This window comes from Lynx rufus, unplaced genomic scaffold, assembly GCF_022079265.1.
Source record: "Lynx rufus isolate CCGP_SWC_20201006 ecotype Redwood Valley unplaced genomic scaffold, mLynRuf1.p SCAF_9, whole genome shotgun sequence".
Taxonomy (NCBI): domain Eukaryota; kingdom Metazoa; phylum Chordata; class Mammalia; order Carnivora; family Felidae; genus Lynx; species Lynx rufus.
In genome coordinates this window covers 36,416,112-36,432,489 of record NW_025814897.1, presented here as the reverse complement: position 1 = coordinate 36,432,489, position 16,378 = coordinate 36,416,112, and the positions used below count along the sequence as shown (strand labels likewise).

At 30.8% G+C, this 16,378-nt stretch overlaps 1 non-coding gene across 1 annotated transcript; it reads right to left on the bottom strand.

The window, feature by feature from the left end:
- Nucleotides 1-8,492: 8,492 nt before the first annotated feature.
- Nucleotides 8,493-8,599, bottom strand: LOC124506513 (U6 spliceosomal RNA). Its single transcript, XR_006960776.1, has one exon. It is a non-coding gene; the product is annotated as a U6 spliceosomal RNA (small nuclear RNA).
- Between the last annotated feature and the right edge of the window lie 7,779 nt (nucleotides 8,600-16,378).

Sequence of the window (16,378 nt, the reverse complement as noted above, 5' to 3'; positions counted from 1 at the left end):
AGATCAGTGGTTGCCAGGGGTTAAGAGGAGAGGAGGGATGAATAGGCAAAGAACAGATATTTTATAAATCAGTGAAAATGCTTTGTATCATACCATAGTAATGTATACATTTCATTATACATTTGCCCAAACCTATATAATTTACAACACCAAGAGAGAATCATAATGTGAAATCTATGGTCTTTGGATGATTATGATGTGTTGATGTAGGTTCACTAACTGTGAGAAATGCACCATGCTGATGTAGATGTTGATAAAAAGACAGAGGATAAATATTTTGTAGCAAGAAATATATAGGAAATTTTTTATACTTTCTCTTTAATTTTTTTCTGTGAATTTAAAGCTGCTCTAAAAATAGTCTTAATGTAAACAAACAAATAAATAACAAAAAACAAAACAGACAAGAATAAATCTATGCCGTCTATAAAAAAAAAAACACACCCTTTATTAAGACACAAATTAAAGACACAAATAAATTTAAAAATAGGAAGGGGAAAAGTATAGCTTGACAATACTAATCCAAAGAGACTTGGAATGGTTATTTTAATATAAAATGGAGTAGTTTCAGAGCATAATTTAGCCATGGGTAAAAAGAAACCTGGTATAATTTCTCAAGAAGACACAACAATTCTAATTTTTATATATATAATATACTTCAGCTTGAAAATATACAAAACTAAAAATAGGAGAACTAAAGGAAGACTTAAATGCATAATTACTTGTGGATATTTCATTAATAATTACCAAAAAATATAAGAATTGAAAACTACAGATCATTATCCCTTACCAATGTAATAAAAAATCAATTACAAAGTTTCAGAAAATTAAACCCAACAATATTTTAAAAAGAAAATACATAATGACCAAGTATACTTCAGCCCAGGAATGCAAGTTTATTTGCATTCACAAATTAATATAATTTACCATTTTTAAATTTAAAAAAAGAAATCTGTGATCCATATATATACAGAAAAAGACATTTCACAAAATAAAACGTCCATTTTAGAATAAAAACTCTGACTAATTTGGGACTGCATAAGTACTTCCTCAGTCTAATACAAGGATATTATTTACAAAGAAACACATAATAAAAAATAAACACAAAAACAAAATCCCTACAACTGACATCATACTTAATGGTGAAAACTGTGTGTTTACCACTAAATCAGGAGCAAATAAAGTCTATCTGTTATACTACTGTTCAATATTATACAGGAGGTTCTGGCCGTTGCAGTAAGACAAGTAAATTAAATCAAAGACATCTAACGTTTGAAGAAAAATGAATAAAATTCTCTTTATTCACATAAATTTCTGTTTATCATCTATGTAGAAAACATGAAACTACAAAAGTATTAATTTCAGCAAATTAATGTCACCAAAATAAAAAGTCAGTAAAATTATTAGATATATTTCTATGTGATATCAATAAAATTTTTAAGATTAGAACACACTATCATTTTCAATAATTTTAAAAATATGAAACACTTAGGGAAATATTTCACAGAAAATGAGTAAGGCCTGTACAAGAACAACTATAAGCATTGCTGCAACAAATTAAAGAAAATCTAAATAAAAGGGATGATATATCACATTCATATATAAAACCACACAATATTGTTAAGATGTTAATTAATACCAATGCAGAGAGTCAATGAAATACCAATCAAGATGCTAATTACCCCCATCTTTTGTGGAAATTGACAAGGTGATTTTAAAATTCATATGGAAATACAGGGACCTAAAATAGAATAATTTTGAAAGACAAAACAAAAGTTGCATATTACACTGCCTAAGATCATGAAATATTGGCATAAAGGTAGGTTTATAGGTCAATTTAAAAATTAGAGAAAATCTTGAAATAGTCCCACAAATGTAATTGAATTTGACAACAGTGTTTTTGAATTTTGACAATTCAATGAAGAATGATATATTTTTTAGCAGATGGTTCAGCAGAACCATTGTGTAGACACATTAAAAAAATCATTGATCCTTACCTTATTTCATATAAAAATTAACATGAAATGGATCATAGCTTAAAATATAATGGTTAAAACTATAATATTTTAAAAAGAAAATTTAGGAGAAAATCTTAGTGACTTAATTTGTAAAGGACTTCAGAAACTGTAAAACAAACAAAAAAATCAGCAAGTCACTCTTGAACAAAATTAAAAATCTATCTTTTCAAAAGGTACTTAAAATAACGAAAAGAGCATTCATAGCCTAGGAAAATATATTTATAAAACATATATCAAATAGAGGGCTTTTAACTAAAATAGTGTTTCAAAACAATTTCTTGGGGTGATCAACATTTTTTTCTTATGATTGTGCTTTCCCAAATGATATTCATTAATAACATGTAGCTAGTAAGCACTTGAAATGTTGTTAGCACAATTTGGAAACTAAATTTTAAATTGTATTTAATTTCAATTGGTTTAAATTTAAATAGCTCCTACATAGATAGCGATTACTGTATAGAACAACACAGATCTAGAATTTATAAAGAATAGTTATACCTCAGTAAGAAGATAAACAATCTTATTTTAAACATGGACAAGATACTTGAACAGACACTACACCAAAGATGGCAAATAAACACATGAAAGGATGTTAAATATCATTAGTTGCTAAGGAAATGAAACAAAACCACAATGAAAAACATTATAGACCTACCAGAATCGCTAAAATTATAAAGCCTGATAATGCCAAGTGTTGATAAGGATGTAGAGTAATTCAATCTCTTATACACTCTGATGAAAATTTAAAAATATTTTGGAAACATTTTGAAACTTTCTTTCAAAATTGAACACACTTCTGCCATATGTTCCAGCCATTATTTTTTATGGCATTTATCCATAAGAAATAAAGGCTTAAGTCTGCACAAAGACTGTATATTTCTGTTCATATATATCTGTTCATATCAGCCTTATTTATAATAGCCAAAAATTAAATCAACAGGTGAATGAATAAACTGTGATATATACATGCAGTAAATAATACTTAGTTGTTAAAAGTGAAATATATTTGCTTTGTTAATTTCATACAACATGCACATATATCAAAATAATTATGTTGAGTGAAAGAACTTAGTCCACAAAGAACATATACTGCATAATTCTCTTTATATATTTCTCAAAAATGGAATCTAACCTATTTTGACATAAAGCAGAGCAATGATTGCCTAGGTATGAAGGAGAATTGGGACACAATGATGGATTACAAATGTACATGACAGGAACTGAGGGGATAATGAGTATATTCTATATTTTAATTTTAGTTCTGGTTTCACATAGATATAGATATATGTGTACATATACTTATATGTCAAAATTCTTCAAGTTGTACATTTTACCTATATGCACATAAATAATACACTAGTAAAGCTGCAAAAATGCCTCATACTCTAGTAGGAAAGAAAAATAAATAAAAACAATCCAACAAAGAAATTATTATCAATCATGAAGTTTGAATTCAAGATTCTCTACTAATCCTGCTAATCATACCCCTTTGTTTGTCTTCCCATATTCAGTTAACGGAACCATAATTTTTTCTAAATCATATAGTTTATCTCCTGGAAATCTTCCTTGATCCCTCCTTTTCTTCCTTCATCCCGTCAGAGAATCACCTTAGCTCTGATTCCCATGGTATTCAGATGACCGTGTCTCACCCACTCCCATACTAATACCTAAGTACATACCATTATTGTTTCTGGTCAGGAACTAAAATCGCCTTAACAGCTATTACATTGCTTGTTTTATTTTTACTCTTGACCACCTACAATTAATTTTTCATACTGCCGAGTAATCTTTAAAAAAAATTAGATCATTTTACATATCTCCAGTTTAACTCTCCCCCAAATCTTTTCTTTAAACTAAAAATGGGTATCTTTAACATGGGCAATAATGTCCTACATGGTTGGTCTCTACCCACATCTCCCATATCACCTTAAATACTTATTCCTTGGCCTTTTATACTCTATTTACAATGAATTTCCTTCAGATCTTCAAATGCATCAAAGTAATGCCTGAATTAAGACTACTGCTTCAGCTATTCCCTCTGTCTAGAATTCTTTCATCTCACATTTCTCATGGACTACCCCTTCTATTAAGACTCACTCATGTGGCCTTCTCAACAAGTCCCCTCATCATCCAACCACCAGTACTCTCTATCACTTTTACTTCTGTGCTTTCTTCATAGTACTTACTACTCTTCAATTTTCTTTTTCTTTTTTAAAATACTTTATTGCCCACTATAATATAGGCTTTATTAGAGCAGGAACTTCGAGTGCTCCTTTGATCCAAGAGTAGACAAACTGTACAACAGAAAAAAACATTAGTCTAGAAACAAATACATCTAAAGGATCATTTAATACATGACATTTAAGACAGTTCAGTACAGCAAGGAAAATATTGATCTTCATAAATGATGGTGCTTAAATACTTAGATATTCACATAGATTGAAAAAAAGAGGTACATTTCTTTTATTTTTGTATGCCAATTCTAGAAAAAAATGTAGAATTATTAAGAGGATTAAACAATTTTTTAATATGTAAATATCTTTGTGATTTAGAATTGACTAGAATTTCTTATATAGGATGCAAAAAACACTACATCTAATCATATATGATTGTCTTTTCAAGAAATAATTAACTTCTATTTATCAATGGACACCATTAAGACTGAAGAAAGTCAAGATGCAGAGTGAGAGAACCTATTTGAAATACATTAATTTATATTACAAAGCATTTTATCTAGAAACTATAAATAGCTAATAGAAAAAAGTCATATAAATCAATATATAATAGGCAGATAATTTAATAGATAAGTAGGCTAAAATTTGAACAGGCATTTCACAGAAGAAGATATCTAAATTGCCACTAAACATAGGGAGAGGTCCTCATATTTATTAGTCTACAAAGGCTTTCAAATGAAAACCATAATACAATATCATTCTGGATGCCAGAGAATGGTTAAATAGAAAAACAAAAACAAAACTGAATATAATAAGTTTTACAAGGATGTAAAACCAATTCCACAGTTGTAACTCCTGGATGATATAAAAATTCTATCAATCTTTTTGAAAACTAACCAGAAGTTTTCTACTACAATTGAACAAATGTATAACTTTGATCCATCAATTCTGTGTCTCAGATTTGATATATACTCAAAACCTATGTGCATACATGTTCACAAAAAGATATGAATATGAATATACATAGCAGCACAATTTAAAATAACCAAGATTATAAACAGTGAGATCACCATTAGCTGCTAAACAAATACATTTTGATATACTAACAAAACAGAATACAACACAAAAGTAAAGCAAATCAACTACACCCAAACACACACACACACACACACACACACACACACACACACACACAAATAGATAAATTTCACAAACAAAATACTATGACAAAGAAGCCAGCCTTGAAAGAACACATACTCTACATTTTTTATAAAGTTTAAAGACATTTAAATTATTCCATAGTATTAAACATTAGGAGGTTGGGTTAGTTGGGAAGTTGAATTAGTTTTGATAGTATTATGAGAGACATCTGAGGAGCTAGTATTGGTTACATGTTTTGAATTTGGCACATTTACTCTATGAACAGAAATTTGGTTCATTTTATAAAATGTCATCCATGATATACCATGCATAAATAGTCGCTATATTACTAATGGTAATTTCATAATACATTTAGGATTTTTCCTCTGAGTTGTACACCACAACAAACATTTGAAATATTTTTCCTGTGAAGATACTAGTTATGTTATAAAGTTCAAGTTTAATTTAAAACATCAGAATTATAAAAAACATAACATTATTATATTATCCACACACATTTCTCTTTCACAAATCATTTGCCCCTTAATTTTTTGTTTGTTTCAAATTTTTGTTTACTTCCTAGTTAACATATAGTGCAATATTGCTTTCAGGAGTAGAATTTAGTGATTCATCACTTACATATAATACCCAATGCTCATCACAAGTGCCCTTCTTAATACTTATCACCCATTTAGCCCATTCCCCACCCACCTCTTCTCCATCAATCCTCAATTTGTTCTCTTATAGTTTTCACTATTTTTCTGTTTTTCCCCTTTCCCTAAGTTTATCCATTTTTTTCTTAAATTGCACATATGAGTGAAATTATATAGTATTTGTCTTTCTCTGACTGACTTATTTTGCTTAGCAAAATACATTCTGGTTCCATCTATGTCCTTCCAAATGGCAGGGTATCATTGTTTTTGAGGGCTGAATAATATTCCGTTATGTATATATACCACTTCATTAAGGAAACATAAATCAAAACCACAATGAGATACCACCTCATACCTGTAAGAATGGCTCAAATTAATAACAGGAAACAATAAATGTTGGTGATGATGTGGAGAAAGGGGAATCCTCGTACACTGTTGGTGGGAATGCAAACTGGTGCACCCACTCTGGAAAAAAGTATGCAGGTTCCTCAAAATGTTAAAAATAGAAGTACTCTCCAACCCAACAATTGTACTATTCGGGGTTTACCCAAATGATACAAAAATACTGGCGCATTAATTTAAATATATATCCATCTTAAAAAATACATTTTTATTATTTGCATCTGTTTTACTGTTTGCCTTTCTATTAATTCCCATATTTTACAGGTTCTTTAATTTTTCCATTTTAAATTTACATTTTGACCTAAAAACCTTTTAAAAAAAAATAATTCAGGGGCGCCTGGGTGGCGCAGTTGGTTAAGCGTCCGACTTCAGCCAGGTCACGATCTCACTGTCCGTGAGTTCGAGCCCCGCGTCGGGCTCTGGGCTGATGGCTCAGAGCCTGGAGCCTGTTTCGGATTCTGTGTCTCCCTCTCTCTCTGCCCCTCCCCCGTTCATGCTCTGTCTCTCTCTGTCCCAAAAATAAATAAACGTTGAAAAAAAATTAAAAAAAATAATTCATACATATAAATATTGATAACCATAACATTAAATATCTTTGCATTTTTTTAAAACATCCCCAGAATAATGACTGATAGAAGACTGTGTACAATCAGAATTGTAAGTCACTTGATAAACTTCATAAATTAAAGTAGAATGTATGTATTTAGTTTGAATTAGATTATTTACAAGGTAAACAACTAATAGAATAAATGTTATAAAAGCAATAATGAATCATCTGTTCTTTTTCCTCCATTTCATTAAATATGAATTTTTTATAATAAAATAAAAATTAAGGAAACCTAGGGAAGTCTTACTCCTTTTCATTTAGTTACAAATTATAGCTATATAGTAATCTCAGGTTAACCTGAAAGTGACTACCTGGAGACAATAATTATACAACCATCATTTGGTGTTATATTTCCACCTCACTGATCATTTAGATTTACTCATAATATATCAGGAAAGAATCATGGAAATCAGCCATACAAGCTATGTGGAAAGAAAACATCTGTATTATCTTATTAAAGACTTTTTTTAGGTTAAAGACATATTGGGGCGCTTGGGTGGCTCAGTCAGTTGAGCATCCAACTTCGGCTCAGATCGTGATCTCCCATTCATGGGTTGGAGCCCTGCATTGGGCTCTGTGCTGACAGCTCAGAGCCTGGAGCCTGCTTTGGATTCTATGTGTCTCTCTCTCTCTGCTCCTCCCCTGCTCGCACTCTGTCTCTCTGTCTCTCTTAAAAATGAATAAACATTAAAAATTAAAAAAAAAATAAAGACATACTTTGTCCATACCATACCATGGCATTTATTGGTGTCATTTTCATGGTAGACATTGTTATGGCTTATAGTACAGAACTAGGATTTTACCAGTCTTTTGCTTTCAATGAGAAACATGCTTTTTATACATGTTAAGATAAGCTGGCTGTAATAATTAGCTCTAATTACAGGTCAACTTAGGCAAATTCCATCACCAGTAATTTAGATAGAGCAGATAGGAAGAAATCATTATAGTTTATTAGCACCAAGATCATTCATTTACAGAGTACACTAAATGAATAGGAACTTGTACTCAGAAGAAATTGTGTCATTTTATCATTTTAATTAGTTTTTTCTTGAATACTTTGTGCCAGATGAAAAACAAACCTTTACTTGAAACTCCATTGCAAAATTCTAGAGGTTCTTATTCTCAATATTGTTTTGAGATTGTAAAAGGTACATTGTAACTTTTTTCATGATTTTGTCATTATAACTGGTAGTTATATTTTAACTTTTTTTTCAGTGTTTACTCTTTGCACCCTAATGTCAATATTGACATTAATTTTGGATTTCTCTTTTTCTTGTAAAGAATATATGTGTTATAGATTAATTATAGGTTATGTTTCATAATATTGTCAAAGTATGCAACCTTGCTACATGGCTGCTCTAGGTACAGGCACAATTTAAACCCTGGAGCAGTTCCAGAAAGTGAAATGTAGGAAAAGTGTGCTTCTGATTTGGTTCTGCAAAGATTGCCCTTGTTTGGTCTGTTTATGTCTAGAAAGTTTCTATTATCAAGGCAAGTAAAAAAATATATGGCATGCTTCACGAATTTGCATGTCAGCCCTGTGCAGGGGCCATGCCAATCTTTTCTGTATTGTTCCGATGTTAGTGTATGTGCTGCCGAAGTGAGCACTATTGAGGCAGTTTTTGTGGAGAAGATACAAATAGTAGCATGATTTTCTTTATTGCTTACGCATGGATCACAAAGACTTCTTATCTAATTTGAGCTCCCTATATAACGTAAAGCAAACAACAACTTTACCCTGACTAGGTGACTAAAACTAAGCATATTAGAGTGTCATATATTTATGCAAATAATCATTCATCAGCTATATGGTGCAAAAATGTCAATATATGCTAGGATTTATACAATTTTTATAATTAGATACATTGATGACAGAGTAGATGATGAAAATGTGTATTCTGAAAGATTTAGGCTAAATACAAGAAAGCATGTACAACAAACATAAAATGTACTGAAAATCACATTTTTTAATTAAGAATTGTTGCCTATTATGTATATATTAATAAATATATAAAATAATAAAAACACCCATAATTTTTTTTCCAAAAATCTACTAATAAATTTTTCCAGTAAAGTGACAGATAGTAAGTATGTTTGGCTTTGTTAGCCACATGGATTTTCATCATTGGAGTGAGAAGAATCCATAATCAACATGTAAACAGATGGTTGTGTTTCAGTAAAACCTTATTTACAAGGTAATATGTCATAGTCAGAACTGACTCTTCAGTTGTATAGTTTGTTGACTTCTTTCTTTAGAACTCTGAAGTATAGTGAAATGGTCTAATCAAATTTACATTAAAGGGCTACCTGGGTGACTCAGTTGGTTAAGCGTCTGACTCGGTTTCTGCTCAGGTCATGATCACGGTTAATGGGTTTGAACCCCATGTGGGACTCTGTTCTGGCAGCTGGAGCCTGCTTGGAACTCTCTCTCTTCTCCCCTCTTCTCCTCTCTCTCTTTCCCTCCTCCACTCATATGCTCTCTCTCTCAAAAAAAAATAAACACAAAAAAAGTATATTAAAAGTTTCAATATATCTATAATATTATTTTATGATAAAGAGTTGCACTTCCTATCCATGACAATCCCACTTCCAAATTCAAAATCTATGCCACTATTAATATTTGTTTAGAACTCTATTGCTTAGTTTTTAGTTGGGGAATATAACATAAATAGTAAAATTGTATGAGACTGTGTTTCATTTTTCACACATTATTATAAAATATAATCTAAATGCAACTGATTCCACACATATTTTGTAAAATTAATCTGAATTCATTATGAATTACACCTTCTAAGTTTTAAAGACTGGCTAAAACCTAGCTTAGAAACAGAATCTCTGGATTTAAAATTCAGATTTTTCCTTCTTCCTGCATTCTTACAAGTTAAATTGGGTTAGTAATACCTATTTCACTTACCTTGTAGAATTTTCTTAATAATAAAATTTGATAATATGTTTAGAGATAGTTTTTAAATTGTAAAAAGTGTTACCATATGGGATATTATTATTATTTCTGTAACGACATATTATTTATTTGGTTGCATTGCTAGCATATTAGTGTTAGGAACTATTTTATAAGATAAACAATATTTAACATAATGCAAGCTATTTCTTCAAGTCATGTTTATGGTTATCAGGTATTGTAAAAGAAGATGTTAGAGCTATTAATTGGGAGTTTTTCTGCTACTATATAATGTTACCATCCTCTAAAGTTAATAGCCAAATTGTGGAGACAGCCCAAGTGTCCATCCACTAATGAATAGATAAAGACAATGTGAATTCATCTCTTGATTTGGTAAAGAGTGAGTTTTTCATTAAGATTTTGATTTTGTCAAAAAAAAGATTTTGATTTTGTCAAAATCCCCATATTTCTACCATAAGTTAATTTAATGCAGCATTTTATATATTAGATATTTTTATCTTCTTGTTATGGTGCAGTTTTTCAATACATTTTTTTTTTACCTTCCCAAGTTTTTTTTCCTGAGATAATCTATCCATAAATGTTAACATTCCTTTTCTGCTTTTTGTTTGCTTGCATTTTTTGTGCATATCCTGATCTATTCTGTTATTTTCAACTGTGGTATTTAATATTAACTCATCACTTATGTTTAGTTTGTCTGCATTTACTTTGCTTACACAATTTGTGAATTTTGTCATTTGATTTGTGGATTTTATTCACTTGTGATAAATTTATTTATAAATAAGTTCAGCTTTATTCTTCTAATCTTTACTTTTTTTCATTTTTTGTAGTTTCCTTTTTAATTTATTTGACATTTATTAATCAATTTCAGTTTATTGTTTCTATTGCTTAGAATATTTTATCTAATTATATTTTCTCTAACATTAGTTACTTATAAATATGTACCAATTTTATTTGATCATAAATTTCTTTAATAATTATTAAATAATTGCAATTGAAAAAATGAAAATCATGTATATAAGGCAAATATAAAATTTAGGTAATAAGTACAATCTGACCTACAATATATAATAAACTTTAGGTATCTTAATGCTTCTCCATATGCTCTATATGTGTTACCAAGAAGAGCAATGAATCCTAAGTAAATTGTTGCAGTTGAGGAAAAAACCCAACTGCTTCTGAGCTGGAATCTTGGAGACGACTGGCCAGAGTATTATGCTCTGATGGACAGAGCCTTAGGGGAAACCTGTCCTCAGTCTGAGGTTTCCCTTTTGGCACAGTAATTTCCTTTTTGAAAAAAAAAAAATTTTTTTTAATTGGGAGAGAGAGGGACTTGAGTAGAGGAGGGGCAGAAGGAGAGGGAGAGAAAGACTCTCAAGCAGGGTCCATACTTGGCTTGGATTCTGATGTGGGACTGGGTCCCAAGACTGTGACATCAAGCCCTGCATGGAAATGAAGAGCGGGAGGCTTAACCAACTGAGCCACCCAGGAACCCCGTTCTTTTTGAATCATACTCTTAAAGTCAACTCTAGTTTCATAACTCTCTGAATATGAATATAAAGGAAACATCCTTTATATTGGGTGAATGATGTTTTTTTCAAGTTTAAATAAATTGAATTTTTAAAAAGTGTTTATTTATTTTGAGACAGAGAGAGAGAGAGAGAGAGAGTGAGTGGGGGGAGGAGCATAGAGAGAGGAAGAGAGGATCCCAAAGAAGCTCCACACTGTCAGCACAGAGCCTGTCACAGGACTTATCTCTCAGACCTTGAGACCATGACTGAGCTGAAAAGAAATGTCAGATGCTTAACCGACTGAGCCATCCAGGTGCCCCATAAATTTACTTTTCTTAAGAGATAAAGAAAATATCCACAAAGAGTAATAATCAAATAGAAAATATTACCATTATATAAGTAGTCAGCCATGTCCTTCTAAGAAAGAGAATATCTTATTCATAAATAATTTTATGTGGGACATTAATATGAGAATAGGAAATGGGCTATTAGTACCATTTCTTTTTATTTTAAAAAGACTTTTAAAAATAGATATCTTTGTAATTTAAAAAAAAATATTCTGCCTATTCTTCAGAGCGCTTAATTTTGTGAAAATTTTTGGAAAAATTATCCGTCATAAAAATAAAGCAAAAAGCTGAGTGATGTATTCATAATATTATATATGGGCTAAGGCCCACCTAGGGATTTTCTAGAGGAATGTATTATTTGATTCACTGTTTACTATTGATTGTAGTTCCAAGACTTAATGAAGTTACATGTAAACAGAGTTTACCAGATTAAAATGCAAATAATTTATTTCTAGTAGAAAAGATAACTCTAAATGTTCAGGAATGTTGCTCAGCAGCATATTAGTCAGTTTTGAAATTAATCCAACAATCTTATCTTAACTAGCCGTGGTTAAAATTTCTATAAATATCTAAGCCCTCGAATGTTATTTGAATCAGTCTTAGCATTTTACTTTCTCTTTATTAAATAATGTGTTGAATAGAATATTTGAAAAATGGAATTTTAGATTTTAAAAATATTGTAATTTGATTTGTTGAAAATTATATTTTGATAGTTCAACCAGATGCCAACATGGACTAACCTGACAAATCCAATAAAAGTTCGCTGTTTGCCTAACTAATCTGAACCTGTTAAACACCTTAAATTAGTTTACTGATGAAATAAGCTAAGGGTATACCCACTTAACATTTAATAATATAAAAGTAATAAATTTCTAATAAACAATGAATTGTATTTTTTTATTATTTTTTTAACATTTATTTATTTATGAGATAGAGACAGACAGACAGACAGAGCATGAGCAGGGGAGGGGCAGAGAGAGGGAGACACAGAATCCGAAGCAGGCTCCAGGCTCTGACCTTTCAGCACAGAGCCCGACACAGGGCTCGAACCCATGAACTGGGATATCATGAACTGAGCCAATGTCGATGCTCAACTGAATGAACCAGCCAGGAGCCCCTGAATTATATTTTTATAAGAAAATCTACAGCAGTAATTGTTCCCTATTTTGTAAACTTGGACATCATTTAGGTAACTTAAATGATAAAACTTTGGGATAATATTTTATCAGGTTAATTAACAGATAAGCTTTGGATAGCTAAGTAATTTCTAAGTAAAATGAAATATTTAAGATTTATTACTAAACAAAATTTTAATTTTACATACTTTGTTTCTTAATTTTAGGTTATATGTAAATGTATATTCATTTACATGTTAATTTTTGCCATCATTAAATGGTGAAGGACTGTGAATAGTTGTAAAAATTGCATTGTTTTTGTTCATAAGCTTTGCTTTCTGCTCAAATTATTCTGTGTATTGCAGTCAGTATACAACTACAACTCAGTGTTCTAAGTAAATATAAGTTAAGTGCTTTGTTACAATTATAATTACTTTCTTATCATTTCAATCTTTTGGATTAGTATATGATAGGTAATGGGATAAATTTTGGTTGTGTTCTAGAAAAAGCAGAATGATTTTGTTCTGAAAAAAATTCTGGGCAAAATGCAGAATGATTTTTTCCTGAACAAAATTCTGCACTCACACAAATTGTTCAGAGTTGAACAGAATTGTTCCAGAATTAAAAGTGCATAACGAAAGACAAAATCTGAGTATGTCTAGCAATTTATGGAGGGAGATTTTAAATTTTGAAACTTATGCTTTATAAAACATTTAGATAGTCTAAAAGTAACTGCAAAGGCTGTCTGTACATAACTTGTAACTTGGAAATCAACCTGAAACATTTTAGGAGACAAAATGACAAGCTGTAGCTACAACTTCTGAAAGTGGAAGCACTTTATGCTCACAAGAACAGTCCAGATTCACCAGGATACATCAAGAGAAACAACTGAAGAAAAGATAAATAAATGTGAAGATTTGAAGACAATAGCATCTATCCAAACTAAAGCACAGAGCAAAAAAGTGACAAAACAAACCAATTTTTAAAAAGAGCTTCAATAAACTGTGGGATATAAAGTTGAATGACATTAATATAATTACTTTCTGAGAGAGAGGAGAATATTTAATAACATAATTGATGACTTTTCCCCCAAATTTGATGAAAATTCTAAATCCATAGATCCAATTGACTAAAATAAAGCCAAGCTGGATAATCATACATACAAGCACACTGAAGCATATCTCAATTTAATTGCTGAGATCAATAAAACAAAACTTATAGTCAGCCAGAAAAAAAAAGGAAAAATGAATGAATACATACAGAATAACCAATAATAGGGGTGTCAGACTTCTCATCAGAAACTGCAAAACTAAAGACAATGGAAGTAAAAAAAATCAACCTAAAATTCTATATCCATTAAAAATATTCTCCATAAAAAAAGGCAAAACCAGGTTGATCTGACCTACTTAACTAAAATCATTTATTCTCAGCTAACTTGTACCCAAAGTACTTAAAGGAACTCTATCATAAGGAAGGAAAATTATGTTAGATAGAAAAATGAGCTACAAAACAAATACAGAAATGGAAAGTTATATACATATATATGTATTTATACACATTTATTTATAATATATAAAAACAGGTTTTTGAGGAGGGGGAGGTAGGGTCTTTTTTAATGACCTAACACAATAATTGATTTGATTTGTAATAATTAATTTTAAAACAAAAGTAATGAGAATATTTTATGATTTTATAAAATGTGCAGAAGATCCATAATCATATTACCTAAAAGAAGAAGTAAAAATGGAGGCATATTCTTTTTTTAATGTTTATTTATTTTTGAGAGAGAGAGGAGAGAGAGAGAGAGAGAGTATAAGCAGAAGAGGGGCAGAGAGAGAGGGAGGCACAGAATCCAAAGCAGGCTCCAGGCTCTAAGCTGTCAGCACAGAGCCCGATGTAGGACTGGAACTGGTGAACCGTGAGATCATAACCTCAGCTGCAGTTGGAGGCTCAACTGACTGAGCCACCCAAGCTCCCCTGGAAGCATAGTCTTATAGACTTTAAAATTATATGTGAAGTAATATATCATCGTAGAAAGAAAAAGTTAAAAATGTATATTGTAAAGCCTAGAGCAACAGCTAAAAACAAAGCAAAAAAGCAGAGGTAAAATACCAAGAGTTGAGATTAAATGGAATACTATCAATACAATATTCATTAAAAGGAAGGAAAGATGGGGCGCCTGGGTGGCTCAGTCCGTTAAGCCTCCGACTTCACCTCAGGTCGTGATCTCGCGGTCCGTGAGTTCGAGCCCCGCATCAGGTTCTGTGCTGACAGCTCAGAGCCTGAAGCCTGTTTCAGATTCTGTGTCTCCCTCTCTCTGACCCTCCCCCATTCATGCTCTGTCTCTCTCTGTCTCAAAAATAAATAAAAACATTAATTTTTTTTAAAGAAAAAGATATGAGGGAAATTGGGACAAATAAATAGGAATAAATAAGGGTGCCTGAGTGGCTCAGTCAGTTAAGTGTCCAACTCTTGACTTCAGCTCAGGTCATGATTCCAGGGTTGTGAGATCAAGCCCTGTGTCAGGCTATTCCCTGAACATGGAGCCTGCTTGGGATTCTCTCTCTCCCTCTCTCTTTCTGCCCCACCCCCCACTTCTCTTGCAAAAAAAAAGACAAAGAACAAAGAATAAATAGATGATAGAATGAAACCTAATCCTACTGACATTTATTTTAAGTAGACTAAATGCTAAATTTAAAAGGCATGGACTACTTTTCTTATTAAAGGGTAGAATAAGTAAGCAGAAAATCAATGAGGATAGAAAATGCTAGTATAATATCATTGAACATACTAGCTTAAATCACATTTGTACAGCTCTCTACTAAAAAATAACAATATGTATTTTTTCCAAGTGCATATATGATATGCACTGAAACTGACTGTATGTCAGATTATAAAATATCTCAAAAAATTGAAAAGATCTAACATTTTAAACAGCATATTTCATAAACACATGGAATTAGACATAAGTAATGAAAACTTGAAAGTGTCCCAAATACTTAAAAAAACTAAACACATGTGTAAGGAATGTATGATTCAAAGAAGAAATAGCAAAGGAAATTTGGTAGCATTTTAACAAGAATATAATGAAAATACAGCATATTTTCATTATATGTGTTGTGAGACTAAAATGATACTTAGAAAAAATAGAAAATACAGCATATTTTCATAATGTGTTGTGAGACTAAAATGATACTTAGAAAAAAATGTATAGCTTTAACTGCTGATATTCAAAGATAAAAAGGGCTGTCATTAATTATTTACATTTCTACCTTAAAAAGCTAGAAAATAAATGAAATTAAAGTCAAAGTAGAAAGAAAATAATAATAAATATGAAAGAAATTTATAAAATGAAATCTAAAAAACAATACAGAAAAAGCAATTAAATCAAACTGATTCTTTGTAAGGAATATACTATGCTATTTTTATATATGATATATATGCTACACATATGTATCTATGTGTATATATTTATATATTTAATATATATTATCAAA